At 35.7% G+C, this 22386-nt stretch overlaps 1 non-coding gene across 1 annotated transcript; it reads left to right on the forward strand.

Moving 5' to 3' along the window:
- Window positions 1–576: 576 nt before the first annotated feature.
- Window positions 577–681, forward strand: LOC125175896 (small nucleolar RNA U13). Its single transcript, XR_007156056.1, has one exon. It is a non-coding gene; the product is annotated as a small nucleolar RNA U13 (small nucleolar RNA).
- Window positions 682–22386: the final 21705 nt, after the last annotated feature.

Consider the following 22386-nt stretch of genomic DNA (forward strand, 5'->3'; position numbering starts at 1 on the left):
ATTTTGGTGCCCCTAAATTAGCAGGCTGCTACTTTCTGATGCTAGCTGTGCACTACTTAATGAAAGAAATGGCATAGGGGTCATTGGGAGTCTTTACCTTGCCAGGCTACTCTCCTGAAATCAGGGACAAAAATTACTAGGCTGTGGCACATCACTATACATGTGAGTGTCAAGGCCCCTTACAGCATCAGATGAGTTAGGAAAGTGCCCAAAGGAAGGAGGTAGAGACTGGGACCTATCTGGGGACCAGGCTGGGCTCAGGACTCTGTCCTCAGATGACACCACTGGCATAAACCTGTGGCCGAAGGGAACTTTTTTTGAAGAAGGCATCCATGAGTATAAGACTTCATGAGTCCCGGTGTGGCATGACCCAAAGTAGCAGCCCTGCTCACCTGCGTAAGAGGTCAGTACTTCTCTGAGCAACAGCCTCCTAAGCTATACAATGATAATATCAATACTGCCCTTAATACGTTATCATATGCTTTAAAGAAGCTGTTGTACATATAGTTCAGCACAGTTATATCACCATAAATACCAGTTTCAAAACATGAAAGCATTTTAAAATCAAACGTGCAGGCCCCTTTGTTGTTCATAAGCATGACGACTGGGGTGTTCATACTGTTGTGTCCCATGTGCTTCCCTCAAATCTTGTTACGATGTCAGCACATTACCCATCTGATGTGAAAAAAAAAAATCACAAGTATAGAAAAGTTGGGGCGCCTGGGTGGCTTAGTCGGTTGAGCGTCCGACTTCGGCTCAGGTCATGATCTCGCGGTCCGTGAGTTCGAGCCCTGCATCAGGCTTTGTGCTGACAGCTCAGAGCCTGGAGCCTGTTTCAGATTCTGTGTCTCCCTCTCTCTCTGACCCTCCCCTGTTCATGCTCTGTCTCTCTCTGTCTCAAAAATAAATAAACGTTAAAAAAATATATATATTAAAAAAAAAGTACAGAAAAGTCTACAGAAATCAAACTTACAGGAAGGTCTACCCATTGGAGTGCTTACTGACTCAGTCAGTGGAGCATCTGACTTTTGATCTCAGCTCAGGTCTTGATCTCAGTATTGTGGGTTCAAACCCTGGGTTGGGTTCTGTGCTGGGAGTGAAGCCTACTTAAAAAGAAAAAGAAAAGAGAAGAAAAAAAAAAGTCTACCCACAATTCAATTGTTTATTCCTGCATCATAATCACATGCTGTTTTATTTATAAAAATCCTAAATCATAGATAAAAACTCCCCATTGCCTCTACCAATGCCCAATACATTTTGAAAATAAACTTTAAACATTCTACCTAAAAAAAAAAACACTTGAGAATTTGGAAATTCACAAACTTAGTGTGAGTCAGAATCACGTGAAGAGCTTTTTAAACGATGGCTGCGATTCAACATTGGAGTTCATTTTTCTATGGGCAGGACTTAAGAATTTGCATTTCTAACAAATTGATTCAGATGCTGTTGGTGTAGGGACCACGCTGTTATGAGTTATTCTGATAACAGCATCGCTGCCCCATTTTTTGCTTTCTATTTGTTAGTCATTTCTAGATTTTTCCAAGTTTGTAATGGGGACAGTTACTTTCATCTATTTAACAAACCTCCAAAATGTTTTAGAAACTAATTTCCTCTATTGCACACTCTCCATCATTCTGGGTTCATTGCTTTAATTACTTCTATATATAAATATATGATAGTAAATTTATAAACGTATACATACAGATAAAATTATATAATATTTCACAAATATCAAAATATATGTGACCAACATTCTTCATTCTTCATGAATTTGACTCAACATGAAAACAGTATGATAGTTGAAGGCGATAATTTTATCGGTGTCTTTTAATTGGTCAGTGCACTCACTTCATTTTGGGGTTCTGAAGCATTCGATCACCTTTCTCCCATGACTTCATTCCTGTCAATATTATCATTAGTATGTTTCTTGTTATTGATTTGGCCTCAACAAGTAAGTACATAGAAGTAAGAATATTACAAAATATTCACAAATAAAAGAGCTTTATTCAGGAGCACTGTAACAAACACCTGAGGTCACAGATGTTTTAAACCAATATGCTCCATTGCTATACTGGTTACTGTAGCAGTCCAGGGTAGGCTGCCCCAAAATGTATCACAATGGCATATTGATCATTTCGAATTAAAGTTGTCTAAGAAACGGTCAGTGCAAAAAGGACACTCTGACCTTCCTTTGCCTCCAGAGAGCAGGAATAAATCCCCCAGGTGAAAGTTACCTTTTCTGTACGGGAAGGTAAAGAGGTATCATTAACACCAGCGATAGGAAATTAGAGCTGAGAAAATTATAAACTAAACAAACCATGTTACTCTTACTAATTTACTACTGCAGCTCAACTTCGGTTTAGGATTCTTACTATTTGAAGCTCCCAAACAAAAAGTTTCCTTGTCCTGGCACATCTTCACAGATTTAGGTCTCTGTCTAAAATGTATAAAAGCTGGATGCCTTGGTCATTTCTTCAGGTCTCAGCTGTATTGTTTGGACTCCACGCACGTGTCATGAGACTTTGGTTCTTTTCTCCTGTTAATCTGTCTCCTGTCGATTTAATTCTTAGAACAGCTACAAGAACCTTGAAGAGTGGAAAACTTTGTCCTCCCCAAAGCATGCTAAAAGTAGAATTTACCTTGATATTAAGTATGTTTGTATATTTTTGAGATCTCAGTGTGAGGTCTTTGGAGATATTAAAATAATAGATTAAAAGCACTTGAGTATTTGGTATTTGTTGCCATATTTTGTAAAAATTTTCCCTGAAGGGGCACCTAGGTGGCTCAGTTGGTTAAACATCTGACTTCAGCTCAGGTCATGATCTCACAACTTGTGGGTTTGAGCCCCACGTCAGGCTCTGTGCTGACAGCTCAGAGCCTGGAGCCTGCTTCAGATTCTGTGTCTCCCTCTCTCTCTGCCCTTGCCCGGCTCGCACTCTGTCTCTCTGTGGCTCAAAAATAAACAAACATTAAAAAAATGTTTAAATTTTCCTTGAGATAATGAACATCTGTATTATAGATAGTAAGTAAGTAAGTAAAAAAATAAACAAACAAAACTTGACCTTCTGCACAATAAATGAAATTTAGGAACATCATTGCATTTAATAGTTTTTTTACAGAATTAAATTATTTTTGGGTCTTTTAGTCTGCCTTTCTAGCAGTGTCTTCCTTTTTCCCCTTCTGATTCCCTAGCTTCTCTTAGGGGTTCATCTGAGTCTGGAATGCTGACAAGCATTCTACCATCAAAACACAGCAGCCTGAGGTGTGTAGTTTGCTAAGTTTAATCACTATTTATTCTACCTATTGACCATGTGGGTTGTATACTTACTCAAAATATTGTTTAAACTAATCCAATCAGAGTGCTTCTCCAAGCTTTTGTTAGTAAATTTATGATATTTCTTCTTTCTTGCATGGTATAAAAGCAAACAAATGAGGTCTGTTAGTAGTGAATTTTCCACCAAAAGGGAAGCCAGTCTGAAGATAAAACCAATTGCCAGAGCAATATGAACTAGGTCTTATGTAGTGTTTCTGAACCACTGGTTAAAGGCTTAATTGAAGAAACCTCTATATGTAATAGTATGTGAACCAACAAATTATTTAGTTGTTTAGTGAGCTTAAATTGCTTAATATTACATGAAAAATAAAGGACTTTATATATATATATATAACGATATACAGTATATCGATAGATACATACAGTATATATAACGATAGAGAAAAAAACATACAGTATATATGACGATAGAGAAACAAACAAGATTTTAAAGTTCAACGTATGTTCTATGTACACTTTAAATACATATTCAAGTAGGAATAACACGCATAAAAGTGAGCTGTGCAACACTGCTGCATTTAAAAATATATTTGAAGTTTATGCCTTACCACATTCAAAAATTCTAAAATTATTTAGGCTGGCTTGCACTATCAAAGTCAGAATAACCGCACAGTTAGCATAAAACTTCCAATGTAAACTCAGAGCTAGTGGAAAAGTGTCAGAGAACCAAATATGAAGTTATAAAATTACTTTCAATTTTGAAGATTTGAGGACAAAACATGTTGCACTGTCTGAAAAACACATGGCATTAATTTGAAGTCAGTCTTTCTCCTGCTACTAACTAGGTGAGGACTCGTCACCAAGACACCGTGGTATCATTAGACCAGATGCCTTTTTTATAATCACTTACTACAGGTTTCTAAAATAAACAGTCCAGTGAGGTAGCTGTTAATGTTCAGCATGCAAAAGAATCAAACGGGAAACATGTGATAAAAATGCATATTTCTTATCCCACATTCTTAGATATTCGAAATAAGATGTCTGGAGTTCTCTCATGGATTCTATATTTTAATAGGCAGCCCAGAAGTGCTAAATCCAATTTGTTCAGGAGATCACACTCTGAGAACATGAACCTATTATGCCATGATGATCTTAGCAGATCTTTATGCCATGGTTTATCAATAGTCAACCTACAACTTAATTTAACTCACTTTGAAAATCTAAATACATGCACATGTAAAAAGATATATACAACAGAAAGTCGCATCAACCACCCGATCCTTCTCCACAGACACAATCACAGTGATAGATGCCTATGTATCATTTCAGAAATTCATGATGCATATGAACTCAACTCTCTTTCTCCCCCCTACAATTGATCATACAGCTACATCAAGGTGTTCCTTGAAATGGAGAAAATAATATACTCGAAGTGCCACTTTTGTCTACAGGATTATACTCACCAACCTGATGTCTTTGCAAGGTGGCCATTTACTATCAATTACAATCAGCAGTATTCACATCTTCACTGAACAGAATTCCTATTAGTCCTTACTGGCTGCAATTAAAATGCCAGTTTCTAGAAGGGATATTTACTTAAATTAATATTTGAAATTCTAGCTTTTGTTTGAAGAAATGGTAGCTGACAAATACATGTAATGCACGTAAGGTAGATGATGATAAATACTTAAATATGTGCAGGGGACAAGACATAACTACATTCTTTCACTACATGTACTAAAGGGCATTGATAGATATATCAAAGTTTTTATTTTATCCTTCTCTTTTCATAATTGATAGACAATTCATTTTAATGCAGTTGAGAAAGGACTTGTCAAATATTTAGAAGAATTAGTTTTTAAAATTGACTTTAATCAGAGCTAGTTATGTAATCTTGGCTAAGTCATTTAATTTGTAGTATCATAAGATCCCTACCTACAAGATGAAATTAGTGATCTCTAATATTAGATACAGGTTAAAATCTATTTACTATTATTTATCCTGAAATAAGCTGTTTTTGTTGCCTAACATGTTGTGTTTCTGTGTATATTTCACAAACTTTAAGCTCCAATGTCAGTTCACTTTTACCCTTATGGAGTTTCCTCCAGGAAAGGGTCTAGTATTTTATTGAGGTATTGAGCCTTAGCTGAAATATTTTGTGTTAAGCAGAAGAATTTACATCAGAAAGCTAGAAAAGTTGTTAAATACCTCTATTAAGATGTAATTCACATATAAAATACACCAATGAAAGTACACAAATGAATATTTTTAATATATTCATGGAGTGGTGCAAACATTACCACAATCAATTTCAGAGAATTTTATTACTCCAAAAAATGTCATTTCCACATTTTCACCCAACTCCTGGCCTTAGGTTTGGGCAACCATTAATCTTCATTTTGTCACTACAGATTTTCCTTTCTGGATGTTCCATATAAATGGAATAATAAAATGTATGGGCCTCATGGCTGGTTTGTTTCACTTACCATGATGTTTTAAAGGTTCATCTAAATTGTGGTTTGTATCAGAACATTATTTTATTGCCAAATAACACTGTGTGAGTATACGACATTGTATGTGTCAATGATCAATTGATGAATATTTGGATACTATAAATAATGCTTCAGTGGACGTTCATATAAACATTTTTACAGACATATCTTCTCAGCTCTCTTGGGTATACATGCCTAGTAGTGAATTTGATGAATTCTGTGGTAATTTTAAGTTGATTATTTTGAAGAATGCCAGATGGTTTTCCAAAGTCACTGCACAATTTAACATTCACACCGGAAGCGTTGGAAGGTTCCAATTTCTCCACATCCTTGCTAAGATTTGTTATTATCTGTTTATTTTTTTTTTTAATTTTATAGTTATCCTAGTTGTCCTAGTGGATGTGATGTGGTATCTCACTGTGGTTGTAACGTGTATTCCCTGATGTCTCATGAGGTTTAACGTCTTTTCCTATGCTTCTTGCACAAAAGTTTTTGCATACAAAAATCAGTAAAGACCAGTTTAAATCAGTTAAAAGAAGACAGGAACATATCATTTATACTGTCTTATGAGTGCATAGTTACTGTTACTGCTATTCATTGTTTTGGATTGTAGTTTGGATCGTATGAGCCTGAAGAACTTCCTTTACTGTTTATTTTAGGGTGGATCAGCTACCAACACATTTTCTCAGACTAATGGAGACCTTGTGACAGTTTGTTCTGGTATTTCTATTTTGGGTGTGTTATCTCAGCCCTGGTGAATAACAGCATGCATGGGCAAGGTCCAACATGGCTCAATTGCGAAAGGGAAATGATATATTCAAGAATATGGAAAGCTTGGGTCCAATGGCATTTCACCTCTAAATTGTGAAAAATTGAAAATTCTTCCCATCTTTGGTAGAGACTTCGTTTTCCACCCCACAGCATCAAACTAGAACCAAAATGGGGCATGATGATTCTACTCAGTGGACAGAACTCAAGGCCATTCTCTTACCCTGGTCAAAAATTCTTTTGGTAAATTTTGTTCTATTTTTACTGATGGCTATTTGGTCTGCCGCTTGGAAAACTACAGACTGAGAGATTTAAAGACCCACTTCTTTGGGGGCTGAGAACAGTTGAAAAAAACTGCAGTTTCTTATCAAACCTCTGGGTCACTCACGTAAACCCCACAGCAGGTCCTGTCCTCTGATATGACCACGGAGTCAAGCTACTGATGAAGCTGCATTACCCAGATTTCTACCATTGTCGCTGGGATCCATCATTATTCCAAACATGTCAGTGCATTCACTCTCACAGACCAGACACACCATAAAAGACTCTGTTTCTGATGCAGAGGCTGCAACTACACAAAAACCTTGAGACTCCAGCCAAAAGTTGACCTCTTTGTCTCCTGGAAGATTGCAATCTGAATAGAACTGCAAAAGTATAATGGAGGACAATTTTTGGCCCTCCTGGTTATCTTAACATTTCAGATTCAACGTGTCATCATACTGAGAGGGAAAAAAAAATCCAGGACATTAATAATTATTCCCTGGGATACTACTACATATGGAAAGGAGAAAATGGAAGAAAATACTAGGGTCATTTTAAGTGCACATCACCTATTACAAATAATAGTAGAGTCTTGGAATAACTATCCTGTTTTAATGATAATCCAAACCCTGCCCTGCCCCTTGCTCTGGAATTATGAAGCAAAGATTTATTTAGCATAGGAATTTCCTCCAGCTTAAGTCCTGGAAATGAATTATTGATTTTATATACGCTTAAAAACCCACACTCACCAAACCCACAATATATGAACAATATTGCTTTCAAATCATTAATGTTGTGACTTTTCATAGGCACAGTGTTTTATACTCTTAAATTTATATATATAATAAATTTATATATACTCTTCTATTTTTATATATTTTTTACTTTTATACTCTTAAATTTATATATATATATATATATATATAACTCTTAAATATATTATACTCTTAATTATATAGATAGATAATTTATATATATACTCTTAAATATATATTTTATAGTCTTAATTATGTATATATTTAAATACAGATCCGAATGCAACAGAACATTATTCTTTCACAACAGATCCTTACTCAATATTTTCTCATGTACTCACAACTGCCCCTTCCATGAATATTTTTGGCCTAAAATGAATGAACAGGTGGTATGGTGGTAAGAAGCCAGGTTGGTGTTAATGTGGCATCTCCAGAAACAAAGAAAGCATTCTCAGAATTTCAGGCTGCCAATCGACTTAGTTGGCATCTGCAGTCTAAATTATCACAGTATTTTGAGAGTAGGCCTGTTGCCATCATAGCAGATGGTGACAAATATTGACAGCCAAGTGATCGTGTATATACATCGGTTGTGAACGTTGAAGGCAAGCTGCTTGGTTAAGGTCATGCAGTCCAGAAGCTCTGTCCAGAGAGTCCTCAATTAATATTAAGAGGAATGACTCTCTGATCATATCTTATTACCTGTTTCCTTACTTACCTCTTGAATAATTATAGAGATGTACTGTAACCAATATATTACAATCCAGTGGCATAGCAGATGCCTTAAACCTCAAACAAGAAAAATTATTTCAAAAGCAGAAAAAAATTTAAAAGTTTACATAGAAAATGAATAGATGGTTTGATAAATTATTTTTAGTTTTTAATGTATTCTGTTTAATGGAGAAAGGGGGCTTTATTTGGAATATTTATCTCCAGTCTTTCAAAGTTCAAATAAGCATGTCCGACAGTCTCTTTCATAAGTAGAGTTCATTACTTTTTAAGTCAATACAATGTTGCAAGTCAACTCAGAGAAAAATATTGAATTCCTACCAGTTGTTTATTGACTCAAATGAGCTGATTTCAAATTACACCAATTTATGTCATCACTTTCCAATCTATCAAATTTAAATCTGTGATTAATACATTTTTGTGTATTTATTTTGGTCCAAATAAAACCAAAGTAGGCTTAGAAGGAGAAAACAAAATAGTATTTTATATATTTTTTTTCTGTTCAGTAATTTACAACCAAAAGCTAGCACTTTTAGTGATGGTATACCAATATTTTAGTGATAAAATTAATAGAAACTCGGAGAAGAAAGAGAGACTCAGCATTCTCTCTCTCTAGGAAAGTTGCCGGGAGAACATAGAATCCCAGAAAGAAAATCTGTGGACTCTTCATCAGTAGAAATGGTAAAGAGAGTATTTTCCAGCAAAGGAAAATAGCATGGTCGTACCATAAGCTAGATGTAGAACTAGATTATAACAAAGAAAACAGAAAAACTGTACTTAAATGAACTGACACCCTTGTAACCTTTTTTTGTTCTTTGGATCATTGAAATCTCATCAGTTTTCTGAACATTTGCTGGGTGTTCAATACAACAGAAACAATAGCTACATATATACAGAAGTAACTATATACGGGTAAGTGTATGATCTGCTCCTTCAGATACCATATGATACTAATACTGTCTAAATGAGTTTGAATACATTATGATAATGATAACCACAGAATAGCTAACACTTATTTAAGGCAGACAGTATGCTAATTGCTTCACACACATTATTACATTTAATACCTACAGTAAAACTGTAAGATAGTCTCACATGCTATTTCCAGTTGAATAACAGCACGGAGTAGTTAGTGAAGTTGAACTACTAGTCTAAGGTCACGTTGAAAAGAACACGATGACCTGTGACGCTATCCCAAGTTTCCCAAATATCAGTCCATTTTCTAAACCACGACATGAGAATGTGAAAATAATGAAATAATTCAAAGCTAAGTAAAACTGTTTTAAACTAATAATGCCATGAAAGTATACAACACAAAGCAAAGGCATACCTAAGTTTTATTTGTTTTAAACGTACCTGAGTTTTTATTATAACCAGAGCTTCCTAGTTTTGCATCTTGTCCTACCATCAGGGCTGACAGTTACAAAACGAGGCTTGCTTATCTCAGGATCTCATTTTCTCCTCTGCAACTATCTGCAGTTCTTGAAGGGCATCTGAGTTTGATTTTATGAAAGTGGTGTGTGGATTTCAGCCATCTTAGTTTTACGTCATAGATTGAATTAGAGGTTACACCGAAGTTTACACCGTATTGCACTTAATTACTCCTTTTTGCAATCAGGAGATTTTAAAAATTACTTTTTTAGAAGGGAGAGGCTTGAATAACTTTTTGAGCCCATGGGAGCACAGTGGAGCAAAAGACTTTGAAGTATGGGAAGAAAGGACAAGTGACAACTTATTTCCTGAATGGGGGAGGGGTGTGGAAAGACATTTGCTGCATTGTCATGGAAAAGAGGGACAGAGAAAGTAAGAGGGAGGCTTGAGCCTGGCTATCCAGAACTATAATTCCTAATCAAATCATTGTGTGACATTGTTTGGCAAAAAATAGTGTGGCAATGACATATGCTTATATTATATCAGTGTGTTTTGGCTACTCCATAAAATCAGTACTGTATACAAAAAATTTGGGCAAGCTGAGACGGTGGAGAGAGGAAGCAAGCTAAAAAAGGTAGTCTTCAAAGTTCAAAGGGCATGCGGATCCCGGTGAGAATCCTATCGATTTCTGCAGTTTGATTCAAGAAATCTCGGGTGGGACCTGAGAATTTGTATTTCTCACCAATTCCCAGGAGACCCCCTTCTTGCACCATACTTTGGGCAGCAAGGAGCAGGGTGTCTATTGCTTCCATGCAATGCTGAGCTGTGAAGGGGCTAAACCAGGGTGATGGGATTGAAGCAGAGGGTGGGGGGGGAGGGACCTGGTGGTGTTAGAGACACTTGTTTGCACAGTAAGTGTAAATCAAAACATCGTACTGTACGCCTTAAACTTATAGAATGATGTATGCCAATTATTTGTAAATAAAACTGGGGAGGAGAAGGAAATGCTTGTTTAGGAGAAATTGTGGCGGAAAGTATAAGCCTAGATTTTAACACGTGTTATTTCCTGTCCCTGGGACGCACATTCACTGTGTACGTCAGAGAGAGCTTTACCCTACTGTTTCACTGAAGTTGAAAATTCCTCAGGTATCTGCTAACCAAGCGAGTAACCTTCCTTTTCTTAGAGCATTTGCTTTGCAAAATTTGTAATTTTGAGTTCTTTCTTTGTCCCTTTGCAAGGTTCATATTTTTAAAAGCTTCTTGCCAGTTTTACAACCCAGGACGGTCTTTCTCAAGGACCTGGCCTGGGAGCCATCTCTTGGCAATTTAGTCCTTCGGTTAGTCATCCCCGGTTCTCAGTCGCTATGGGAAAGTAAGAGCTTGACCCCAGCATAACTTGGAGTCTTGCTCCAAGCTGTAGAACCACTTCCGGTGATAAAGGTAGGAGGAAGTTTGCTTTTTCTTTGGGTAAAACCAGTTAGCAAACACAGATGGCCTAATCACGGAGACAAACATTTGCAAACTCAGGAATAACGTAATGGATGCATTCCATCGATTAATCTCCCACCTAATGTCCTTCAGTACTTTGCCACTAGCTCACCTCAGCATTTAAATGCACTCTTGCCTTTTGAGGCCTTGTGCGCAGGCCGACTTTGTACTCTCTCCCCTGTTGCTGGGGAGAGAGTATCAGAATAACCCAACTTCCGATTTCTCATCTTGTTTTGTGTGATTTTTCCTCTTTAACATACCACATAATATAACATTAGGAAGGATATCCATATGAGATTCTTCTAACTATAAGCTTTAAAGAATATAGGTTATTAATATTATTGGTATATTCCGATGTGTGATATTTCATATTTTACATCTATTATGAATACATCCTGATAATACGATATTCTACCAGGATGAGACTTTCTTTTTTGCAAATTATGTGTATTTGAGGTATTTCCAGACTTCTTGACCATGTAGATTGTCTGTTTTTTTTTCTACTACCATAAAATTTCTCATTTTACTAATATATATCTTCATTTAAAATACTGTGGTCCCTTGCTACTCCAAGTACAGCTGTGGCCAATATATTAATAGAAAAATTATCAGAAATGCAGAATTTGGACTCCACCCAATGATTCAGAATATGCATTTTAAGAAAATACCACGGAGGTTCATATGCACAGTGAACCCTGAGAAGCCCTCCTCTACTTGACTAAAAGGTGTCTATGATCCCACTCAGTATTTAGAGTTCAATATTTTCCCCGCTGATAAATAACAATATTTGAAATATACAGTGGCAGGAAGATTTAAAGAAAGTTGGTATTTCGTTCTCTTCACAGATGGAAAGTAAACCATAGATATGAGGACTGATTTCTGGAGTCTCAATAATATTTATTACATTGCTAATATTGCATTGCATTATCTACAATGCTATCCATATGCCAGTATTATTTTTTCTTGTTAATTGTAGCTTTGTCATAAGTTTTGAAAATATGAAGTGTGAGTCTTCTGGTTTTTTTCTTCTCTTCCAAGATTGTTTTTGGAATTTCCATATGAGTTTCAGGATCAAGTTATATACAAAAGCAGCTGTGATTGTGATAGAGATTTAATTGAATTTGCAGACGAAATTAGAGAACATAACCAACTTAACAATTTTAAATCCATTCCATGAACATGGGTTGTCCTTTGATTTTTTATGTCTCCAATTTCTTTAAAAAACGTTTTATAATTTTCAAAGTATAAGTGAACATGTTATTATTAAATGTGTCATAAAATTTAGTAGATTTCATTGAATAAATATTTCTGCATTTGCTATATGTCCTTAGGGCATTTTTATAGAGTTTAAATGTTTTTATTTGTCAATAACTTTTACCAGTTATAGCTTTTTGTCTAGGGATAAGGCTTGCAGAGCTCTTTATATCATCAGTCAACAGAATATTTGCAGTTACTTTTTGTTTTATTTACTGAAGTTTTATATTACCATGGGAAATTTCAAAAGTTAGCAAATGCCTAATGGTAAATTTTATGTGCAATTTGGGGCTTGCTCCACTGTTGATCTCTCTTCTTCCTGAAGTTCCGTTCTTCTTGACAATTACACTTCAAACCCATCTCTTCATCACAATATGACACTCACACCATTTTCTATTTGACATCTGGGCCCCTTTCTGCAAACTGACAAAATTCAGGAAGGCCATTTCAAAGTGCTTAATCTTTTCTGCAGAGATTTGTCTATGCCAGTACAAGTTTCCCTGATTGTTTTGTCATGTATTATTTTGATCTTTGTTTTAATTTCTTAATGTTTATTTATTTATTTTTGAGAGAGAAAGAGAAAAAGTGTAAGTGGGGAAGGGGCAGAGGGAGAGGGAAGGAGAGAATCCCAAGCAGGCCCTGCACCATCGGAGCAGAGCCTGATGAGTTGTGGGGCTTGACCTCACAAACCATGAGATCATGACCTGAGCCAGAATCAAGAGTCAGAGTCCCAACTGACCTATTCACCCCGGTGCCCCAACTGATTCTTTTTTAATACAGCTTTTTTTCTCTTCCATTCCCTGTCCTCTCCCTCTTGAATTTCAAAACATCCCCAAATTTACATAGTTCCAAATGTTATATAAATAATTTGTTTTCTTGAACCATTTGAGTGTAATTTGCCAGCATGGTGTCCCATAACTCCATGTAACAGACAAGGATATTTTCTTATGTAACTTCAATACCACTATACCATTCAACCATAATTTTAGATTGTAGATGACCCTGAGCCCTCAAAACTCTGTAAGATATATATTAAGCTGCTACATAATCTTCAGTGCATAATATTCTCAAACACTTCAGATATGGTTAAGCAAGATAATGAAAAATTGAATGAAAATTTAGAGGTAAATATTAGTAGAGAACAATAAAAGAGATAATGAAAATATTAATTGAGTTTGCCCTTCCGCTTTCCCACCATTGTAGACTGGATGTGGGTAGTGATGTGAGAAACAAAGACAAAAGAAAAAATTACATTTCCTTACAACTTATAGCACATTGACAAATCCTTAAAACAGGCAGAGTGACCTTCCTCTAGGAACTCAACTGCCTCAATGACGACACTTTGCTGAAGGCAAAGTCAATCTTAGCTTAATTATCCCAACCTCCAGGATTCTGTAGGTCCACTTTAACATATAAAAATTCCTTTGGAAACTTTTTTTTTATCTCTACCTCCCAAGATATATGTTGGCAATCATACTCCAAGCTTATGGCCCCTTGATATACATCCGAAGGGTCTCATGACTGAGGGTTTACTAGACCGTAGTAAATGACCTTTTCCTAACAACAGCTTAGCCTTTCAAGGTCCTGGAAACCTTGCTTCCAAAATTCCTTAGATCCTTATGCTATCCCTACCCCTTTCCTAACTTGAAGGTATATAATCAGTTACCCATCACAACGCCAGTACAGCTCTTTCTGTCTACGGGTCCTGTGTCCGTGCTTTGATAAACCCACCTTTTTTCACTGAAGACATCTCAAGAATTCTTTCTTGGCCATCAGCTCCAAACCCCAACACTTCAAACCATATCAGGTAGGACATAAAATTGTTTTATTTCTAATTTTTACATTTTTTAATGTTTATTAATTTTTGAGAGAGAGAGACAGGGCGCAAGCAGGGGAGGGGCAGAGAGAGAGGGAGACACAGAATTCGAAGCAGGTTCCAGGCTTTGAGACGTCAGCACAGAAGAGCCTGATGTGGAGCTTGAACTCAAAGCCTGTAAGATCATGACCTGAGCCGCAGTCACTTAACCGCTTGTCCCAGGAGCCCCAGGACATAAAATTGTTTTATGACCAATGCCTAATTAAGGACCTTATGTAATACTAGGGAAGAACCTGGCTCCGAGCTCATTCATGTTGTTTGCAGAATTAATTTGCCTGCCCCAGCTCCTTACTGAACATCACATAGAAACCACCCCCAGACTCTAGAGCCCACTGGTAGTCGTCTGCCACACGATCCTCTCCATGAGCACCTAACAGATGACAGTTCATTTTTTCAAGGCCAAAAGGTGAGTCCTTCCCCAGTCTGCGAAGAAGCGGTTTTGTATAATGCAACGCAATCGTGAGAATGGCATCCCATGGCTTTCGCCAGATTTTATGGTTTAAAAGAGGTTTATGGTTGAAAACAGGTTTCTCCACATTCAAAGAAAAGGGGTCACAAAAAAGAAGATCATTGGGGTCAACACAGAGTGTGTTTGTCACACTGGATCTTCACGTGAATGTGGAACTAGGGGGACTCTACCCTCAGTTGTTTTAAACATACAGCACAGTGACCAAAAAATGCCTCACGTAAAGTCACAAGTATTGGGAGTGATGTATTGTTATAGAATAAGCATAGTCTGTTACTATTGTCTCTGCCTTTGTTCTGTAATAACTTTTCTTTTAATTGGTGTTATCGGAAAAAATTACTGTTATTGCACTTTTGCATAAAAATTTAAATTACAACATGGAATAGTAAACAGTACATTAAATAAAGAAATAATAAAGAAACAATAAATAAATAAATAAATAGCAAATAAATAGTAAATAAATAAGTAAATAAATATTACTTTAGTATGGAAGAGAGAACTTGAATAATAACAAGCAAATTAAGGGGATGTAGTGATATTTTAGTATCCTCCTTATGGTATTTACAGATTATCTTCTATCAAGGTCATTTAATGTAGTTTTTATCCTTTATAGTTAAATACACTGAAGGAAATCTAGTGTTATTTTAGTATCTCTCTTGGGGCACAAATGACTAGGTTGCTATTATGATTATTTATAGAAGATTTCCTCTGACATAGCTGATTATAAGCTACCTAGAGAAAGTGACTGCCTCAATTTTGTGTATCATACAACAACCAGGTGAGATAGTTAAAAGAGATTAAGAGGTGTAAACTTTCAGTTATAAATTAATGAGTCACAGAGCTGAAAAGTACAGCATAGGGAATATAATCAATAATTTTGTAATAATGTGTGGTGACAGATGATGACTGCATTCAACGTGGTGAGCACTGAATGATGCATAGAACTGAATCAAGTTGTATACTTGAAGCTAACATAACATCACATATTAAGTATAGTTCAATAATAAAAAAAAATCACAACTATAAGATGTTTTTTTTCCCCCAAAGAGTGTGTTCAATAAAACTATCGAATTAAGTCAGAAACTTTGTAACTATACCATTTTTCTGCAATTTGGGAAGCAAATGCTTATGGCTGGTACAGTTTGTAACAAACTCGAGAACATGTTCCAACAGACCCAGTGAATTTAGTGCTAAACTTTAAAATGCCTCTTTAACTTGTTAAAGTCTGCCAGGCAAAACCACTTAGCCCAGGCCTGTAGGCAAAAAATTATTAACTCCTGGGACTAGAAGAATATGCACATCAGAGAAGCCAGGGGACCTTTCAGTAATAGCGAGCTAAGAGCAGTTTATCAGCAGATTTGGTATCGTGTTAGGTGATTCTAAGAAGCAATTAGGAAAGCACTAGTCTGTATGCATTGGTTGCTGTCAGGGAGAAGGGGACGTTTCCTGATCTTATACCAAATGGCTGTTGTTGCTGTTGTCATTGTTATTGTTTTATTTTTTTAATAAAAAACTTCTTTTTTTACAATTTATTTATTTTTGAGAGACAGAGACAGAGCACAAGCAAGGGAGGGGCAGAGAGAGAGGGAGACACAGAATCTGAAGCAAGCTCCAGGCTCTGAGTTGTCAGCACAGAGCCCGATGCAGGGCTTGAACCCCTGAACCGTGAGATCATGACCAAGCTGAAGTCGGACGCTTAACCGACTGAGCCACCCAGGTACCCCTGTTGTTGTTTTTTAATTAGGATTGGAGTTGAGTTAGAACTGTCATTCATAAAGGAAATCATGTTAGGCAGCAGAGTTCCCCTTGGGGACTACAATCAGGTTTGTACAAAATAACCACCAAAATCAAGTTTATTTTTTACTGCACTGATAAAAACGGTTGGATCACATGATTTTTTTTCAATTTTTGCTATTAGGGTTTGTTTCTTATATTTTGGATACTTTCTTATATTTACTGTAGCATATAAAATGAATATATATTTAAAATTTGGTTGTTCAAGTGAAAGGGGAAAAGCAGGAAGAATGAAAATAACCCAAGGCTATGCTCAAAATCAGAAGAAATGAGTCAAGTAAAATATAAAATATTTTCCAAAATCCAACATTTCTCTTTTTTATCGTTTTAGCTCTCAAGAGGTAGGCTATGACATGAATAGTAGACTTAGAATATTTCAATTGTTTTTTTTTTCCCCCACATATAGAAAAAACTAAAGCAAAGTAATGCAAACCAAAACATTCCCTGTTTAAATTAGGTAAATGGGCCTTTGGAAGAAATCCAGGCATTTGGATAAAATATGGGGATCCTCACCCTGTCCTTCAACTTTATTTACATTTGAAGAGCAGAGAGCATGCGTGTGCCCAAATTCCCGTGGGTAGAACAGAAAGTCTGAATATCTCAGAACAAGTCACTTACACTGATGGTCAGTTGTTTGTGTCGTGCAAATATCAGTGATTGCTCAATCTAGGGCTTGGGGTCCTTGGCGCTTTTACCTGTCACCACAGCTCCGATGTCAACATAGAGATGACTTTGTGGAAAGGCTGGGCATACGAGTCTGTAGTAGTCCTATGAACATTCTTCAAACAGTTCCTAGAATAGTTCTCAATATTCTTACAGTTCACCTGGGGAAGGAGTTGGATTCTGCCACAGTCTACACCTGCGTGCTTCAGAAGACAGAGAAACAGATTTCTTTTTCATAGGTGACTCTGGCTCAGAAATAAGTAAGTTTCCGTTATTGGGAAGCACTTCTGTTTGGATTCTATTTTGATTATTTTATTCCATTTTTTTCTTTTTAAAAATGTTTACATGTGAAAATAGTGGTAGTAGAATATTCCATTGGTCGCTTGTTTGTTTTGAAAGGCATCGTCCTTGATAATTCCGTCTTTTTATCGAAATTGTAGTATGAAGGAACGACGTTTGATCATTCATTTCAGAGTCTCTTTTCTCATCTTTTTAAACATATTTTTATCTGTTTCCTTGATCTACTGCCAGAGTTATTTTTTTTCACATTTTTGTGGTGTATATACATATTATTGGTTAAGTTCAGAGTACATTCCTAATACTTTAAAATCAGACTGATCCTCCCTCCACCCCAGTGCCCACATGTGTCTAGTGAGGCAGCATTTCTCCTGCAAAGTTGTGGAAATTGCCCGTTTCCTTAAACACCCACAACAATTCGTCTTTGATTATCAATAGTGCCATCACTATTAAGATCCCATTTCTTGGGGCGCCTGGGTGGCGCAGTCGGTTAAGCGTCCGACTTCAGCCAGGTCACGATCTCGCAGTCTGTGAGTTCGAGCCCCGCGTCAGGCTCTGGGCTGATGGCTCAGAGCCTGGAGCCTGTTTCTGATTCTGTGTCTCCCTCTCTCTCTGCCCCTCCCCCGTTCATGCTCTGTGTCTCTCTGTCCCAAAAATAAATAAACGTTGAAAAAAAAAAAAATTTTAAGATCCCATTTCTCAGTTACAGATTTTTTTTTCTCTTTACAGTATTGCTCTCTGTACCAAACAGTTACAAAAGTCATGTTGAGTAAGCTTTCATCATCTATAAGTACTTAAGAAAAAGAAAAAAAAAAAGACTTCTAGCCTAATTTGTGGCAGAGATTCACAAGCACGAGGCTTACCAATAAGGAACTGTGTTTCTAGAAGGTGACCTTAGAGCAAATTGATTCTTTATGGAAATGGCCTAATAACCAGAGCTAAGAAAAATCTCTGAGGGGAAAACCATCTTTTTTATGTGTCTCTTCTGTAATAATAGTATTATTGTACAGAGACATTCTCTGTTCATTTACCTGGATTACGTGCTCACTATTCAAGAAAATGTCAACTGAATCAAACCCTTTGCACGTGGAGATTATTATAAAACATAACAAAGAAACTTTCACACATGTGAACAATGGTAATAGCATTTCTTTTTCTAAATCCTTTCAACATTTTTCAAGGCGTAAAATAAAAATCCCTAGTATAATATACAGAGTCCCAAGTAACATCATATATGTCCATGGCGCCCCATCTCCCAGCCTTGTTTGCTGAGCGACCGCCTCATGGATCCCTAACATTCTCAACTCTGTGCTTCAAATTTCAAACACAGGCCTCCTAGACTAAAAATATCCCTTCAGCTACCTTGTCCATTTATGGGGCACTTCATTTTTCTGATTGCTTTATAAATAATTGCTTTGATGTCATGCTCTTAGGAAAGAGTTGTATGAGACCCAGGGTTAGTTAGGTTCCCTAATATACATAACACTTTGCACTTTACTCTTTTTCTATATTAAGTTTTGTTTGTTTGTCTGTTTGTTTTTTAATTCAAGTTAGTAAACATACAGTGTAGTATTGATTTCAGGAGTAGACCCCAGTGATTCATCACTTACATGTGACAGCCAGTGCTCATCCCAAAAAGTGCCCTCCTTAATGCCCAGACCCCTACCAATCTCCTCTCTAGCAACTCCCAGTCTGTTTTTGGTATTTAAGAGTCTCTTATGGTTTGCCTCCCTCATTGTTTTTATCTTATGTATCTTTTTCTACCACCGTGTTCATCTGTCCTGTTTCTTAAATTCCACAGATGAGTAAAATCATGTGATATTTGTCTTTCTCTGCTTGACTTATTTCATTCAGCATAATACCCTGTAGCTCCATCCATGCTGCTGCAAATGGCAAAATTTTATTCTTTTGGATTGCCAAGTAGTATTCCATTGTATATAAATACCACATCTGCTTTATCCATTCCTCAGTCTATGGATATTTGAGCTCTTTCCGTAATTATTAAAGATGATGCTACTATAAACATTGGGGTGCATGTGCCCCTTCAAATCAGCATTTTTGTATCTTTTGCATCAATACCTAGCAGTGCAATTGCTGGATCATAAGGTAGTTCTATTTTTAACTTTTTGAGGAACCTCCATGCTGTTTTCCAGAACGGCTGCACCAGTTTGCATTTCCACCAGCAGGATTCCCACCGTTTCCCTTTCTACACATCCTTGACAACATCTGTTGTTTCCTGAGTTGTTAATGTTAGCCATTGTGACAGGTGTGAGGTGGTAGCTCATTGTGGTTTTGATTTGTATTTCCCTGATGATGAGTGATGTTGAGCATCTTTTCATGTGTCTGTTAGCCATTTTCTTAAGAAAGTGTCTATTCATGTCTTCATCCCATTTCTTTACTGGATTATTTGTTTTTCGGGTGTTGAGTTTGATAACTTCTTAATAGATTTTGGGTAAAGGGTTTATCCTTTATTCTTTTCGAACTTTGTTCTAACACTTTATTCTTTTAGAACAATGTCACAATTTCTTTGTGAGAAACTTCTTTGGGGAGTTATTGAGTTTGAATTTTCGATCCCTTCTAGTCTATAAGCTCTAAACACACAAGGACAATGTTTTCCTTGGTCCCTAGTATAGCTCTCACTTCTACAACAATCCCTTTATATGTGATAGATTTTAAATTACTACTTAGTGAATGAAGAAATGTTAGAAATGGGTATATGATCATAAACTCCTGGTTTCTAATCTGCTAAAGCAAAACTATAAGGTTGAAAATATAGAGAAGCCTATCCTACTTAATTCACATATGTATAGGTTCTTGCATATTGAGTACTTTATTTTTATGTCTAAATTAAAATAATCTAATTTTACCATTTTAAGAGCTATTAAAATAATCCATTACCCTCGATATTGAACCAAATATGGACCAATAATCTAAGAACATGTTAGTATTAGTAACATATGTAAATATATCACTAACATTTTGAAAAAAAATAAACAAAACTAATATTAAAGCACATTTAAATTTGAAAATCAAAATTCTTCTTTAGGCATATGCTTTTAAAGAGGTATTTACAATAATTCAACACTGACATTTATGTAGACAGCTAAACTTACATTACCAGGAAAATCATTTCTTTGATTCATTAAAATAGTGTATTTTTCAATTTAAACAAGATAAATATAAGTGTAGAATCTCTTGATTGATTTCTATGCCCAATATAATAAATGTTCATGGCCTTTTATATAGTTAAATTATATGTTCAGAAACAATTGACCTATGACACAATCAACATAATTTATACAATGCAATTCAAATACATGATTAAACACCATAACTGAAGCACCTTAAAGTTTATTCACCCATTATTTTATAGTCTAGTCTCTGGCTAGGGAGTACTTCAATGTCTAAAATATAGCAGTGATCATGAATCAGATGGTTATCAGACAAACTTCTGCTCGGTTGTTCCCAGAGGAGAGCTCATTTCTCTCTCATTGTGCTCCAGTTCACACACAGAGGAATTAACCAATCTGCTGCATACTTTAGTTATAGGATTTGCAAAGCCCCAGAGACAGATAGAACCAGATACGAAACCAGGGACGTGTCTATTTTCATTCATGACTAAAGCTTCTATATTACTTTAATACCAGGAAAGACTAACGGCCATGCATTCTTTCTGGAATGAGTATTACAAATGCCATAATAGATTCAGGTAGTTTTACTACATTGGAAAATAATATTTTTAAAATTAAATTAAATTTTCTTGTTATATTAGCTTTCTTGTCAAATCATCTTGTTACATCGGCTTTTTTTGTGTTTGGATTTTTCTAATTTGATGTAGGATGTTTTGGGTATAGGTAGAGATTATAAAATAACTTCTGAAACTAAAGTATTTTAAATATACAAAAGAAAATTGCCATATATCAGTGCATTTTACCCATATCTGATATAAACTTTAAGGTTACATTTACATAAACACCTGTTCTGATTGTTCTACCAAGTTTAATTGGTCTTAGAAATTCATATCTCTGAACTGAAAATAGTTCTATAGTCTTGACATTCAATTTTGTTTCTCTTCTATAAATGTCTTCTAAAAAAAGAGAATCATTTGGTTGTTATCTGACATCTATCTAGTTAGACTCTGTAAGAAAAGTATACACATGATTTAACTTTTGCTATGGAATTCTCGTTAGCAAATATTTTCGATGAAATTCTAATAGACTAATTTCTTTAAAATGCATTTTTTCATCTGTAATGTAAAATCAATTTATATACTGGTTCTACATTTACACGGAGAAATTGAGTTAGAAACTTCTACAAATCAATCAACAAATTTAGGAAAAATTCTTCCTATTAAAAACAAAAAGATGTACTTTTGTGCTCTGTATCATACTTTAAACACCCATCTCAATCAATTTGTGACATAGATTTTCAGAAATACAACGGATCCACCTAAAATGACACATGGAGACAAGTTACATATGTATGGAATTTACCTATATATTTATATATGTGAATGTACTTATATATACATATATACTTAGATATATATTATGGTCTTCTTTTTACATCTGAAATACTTTTTGTGTATGATTGTTCTACTTCCAATTCTGAGTATTTGCAATAATAAATACTGTAACTAATAAATGCTGACAATGCCAACATATTTTCTAATTATATAATTATAGCCCATGTTAAAATCATAAATCCTGCGTTGTTTTTTTTTTCATTGCAGAACTTAGAGGATGTCTGAAAAGTTATTAGTTAAATATCAACCTAAAATTAAAACACAGAACATATAAAACAATGAGATTATGTCAGAGTGACTGAGGAAAACAATACTAATAGGAAATAATAAAGAGGAGAAATCTGAGTAACTGTTGATATATCTTAAGCAAAGAATG

This window comes from Prionailurus viverrinus, chromosome C2 (assembly GCF_022837055.1).
Source record: "Prionailurus viverrinus isolate Anna chromosome C2, UM_Priviv_1.0, whole genome shotgun sequence".
Lineage (NCBI taxonomy): Eukaryota > Metazoa > Chordata > Mammalia > Carnivora > Felidae > Prionailurus > Prionailurus viverrinus.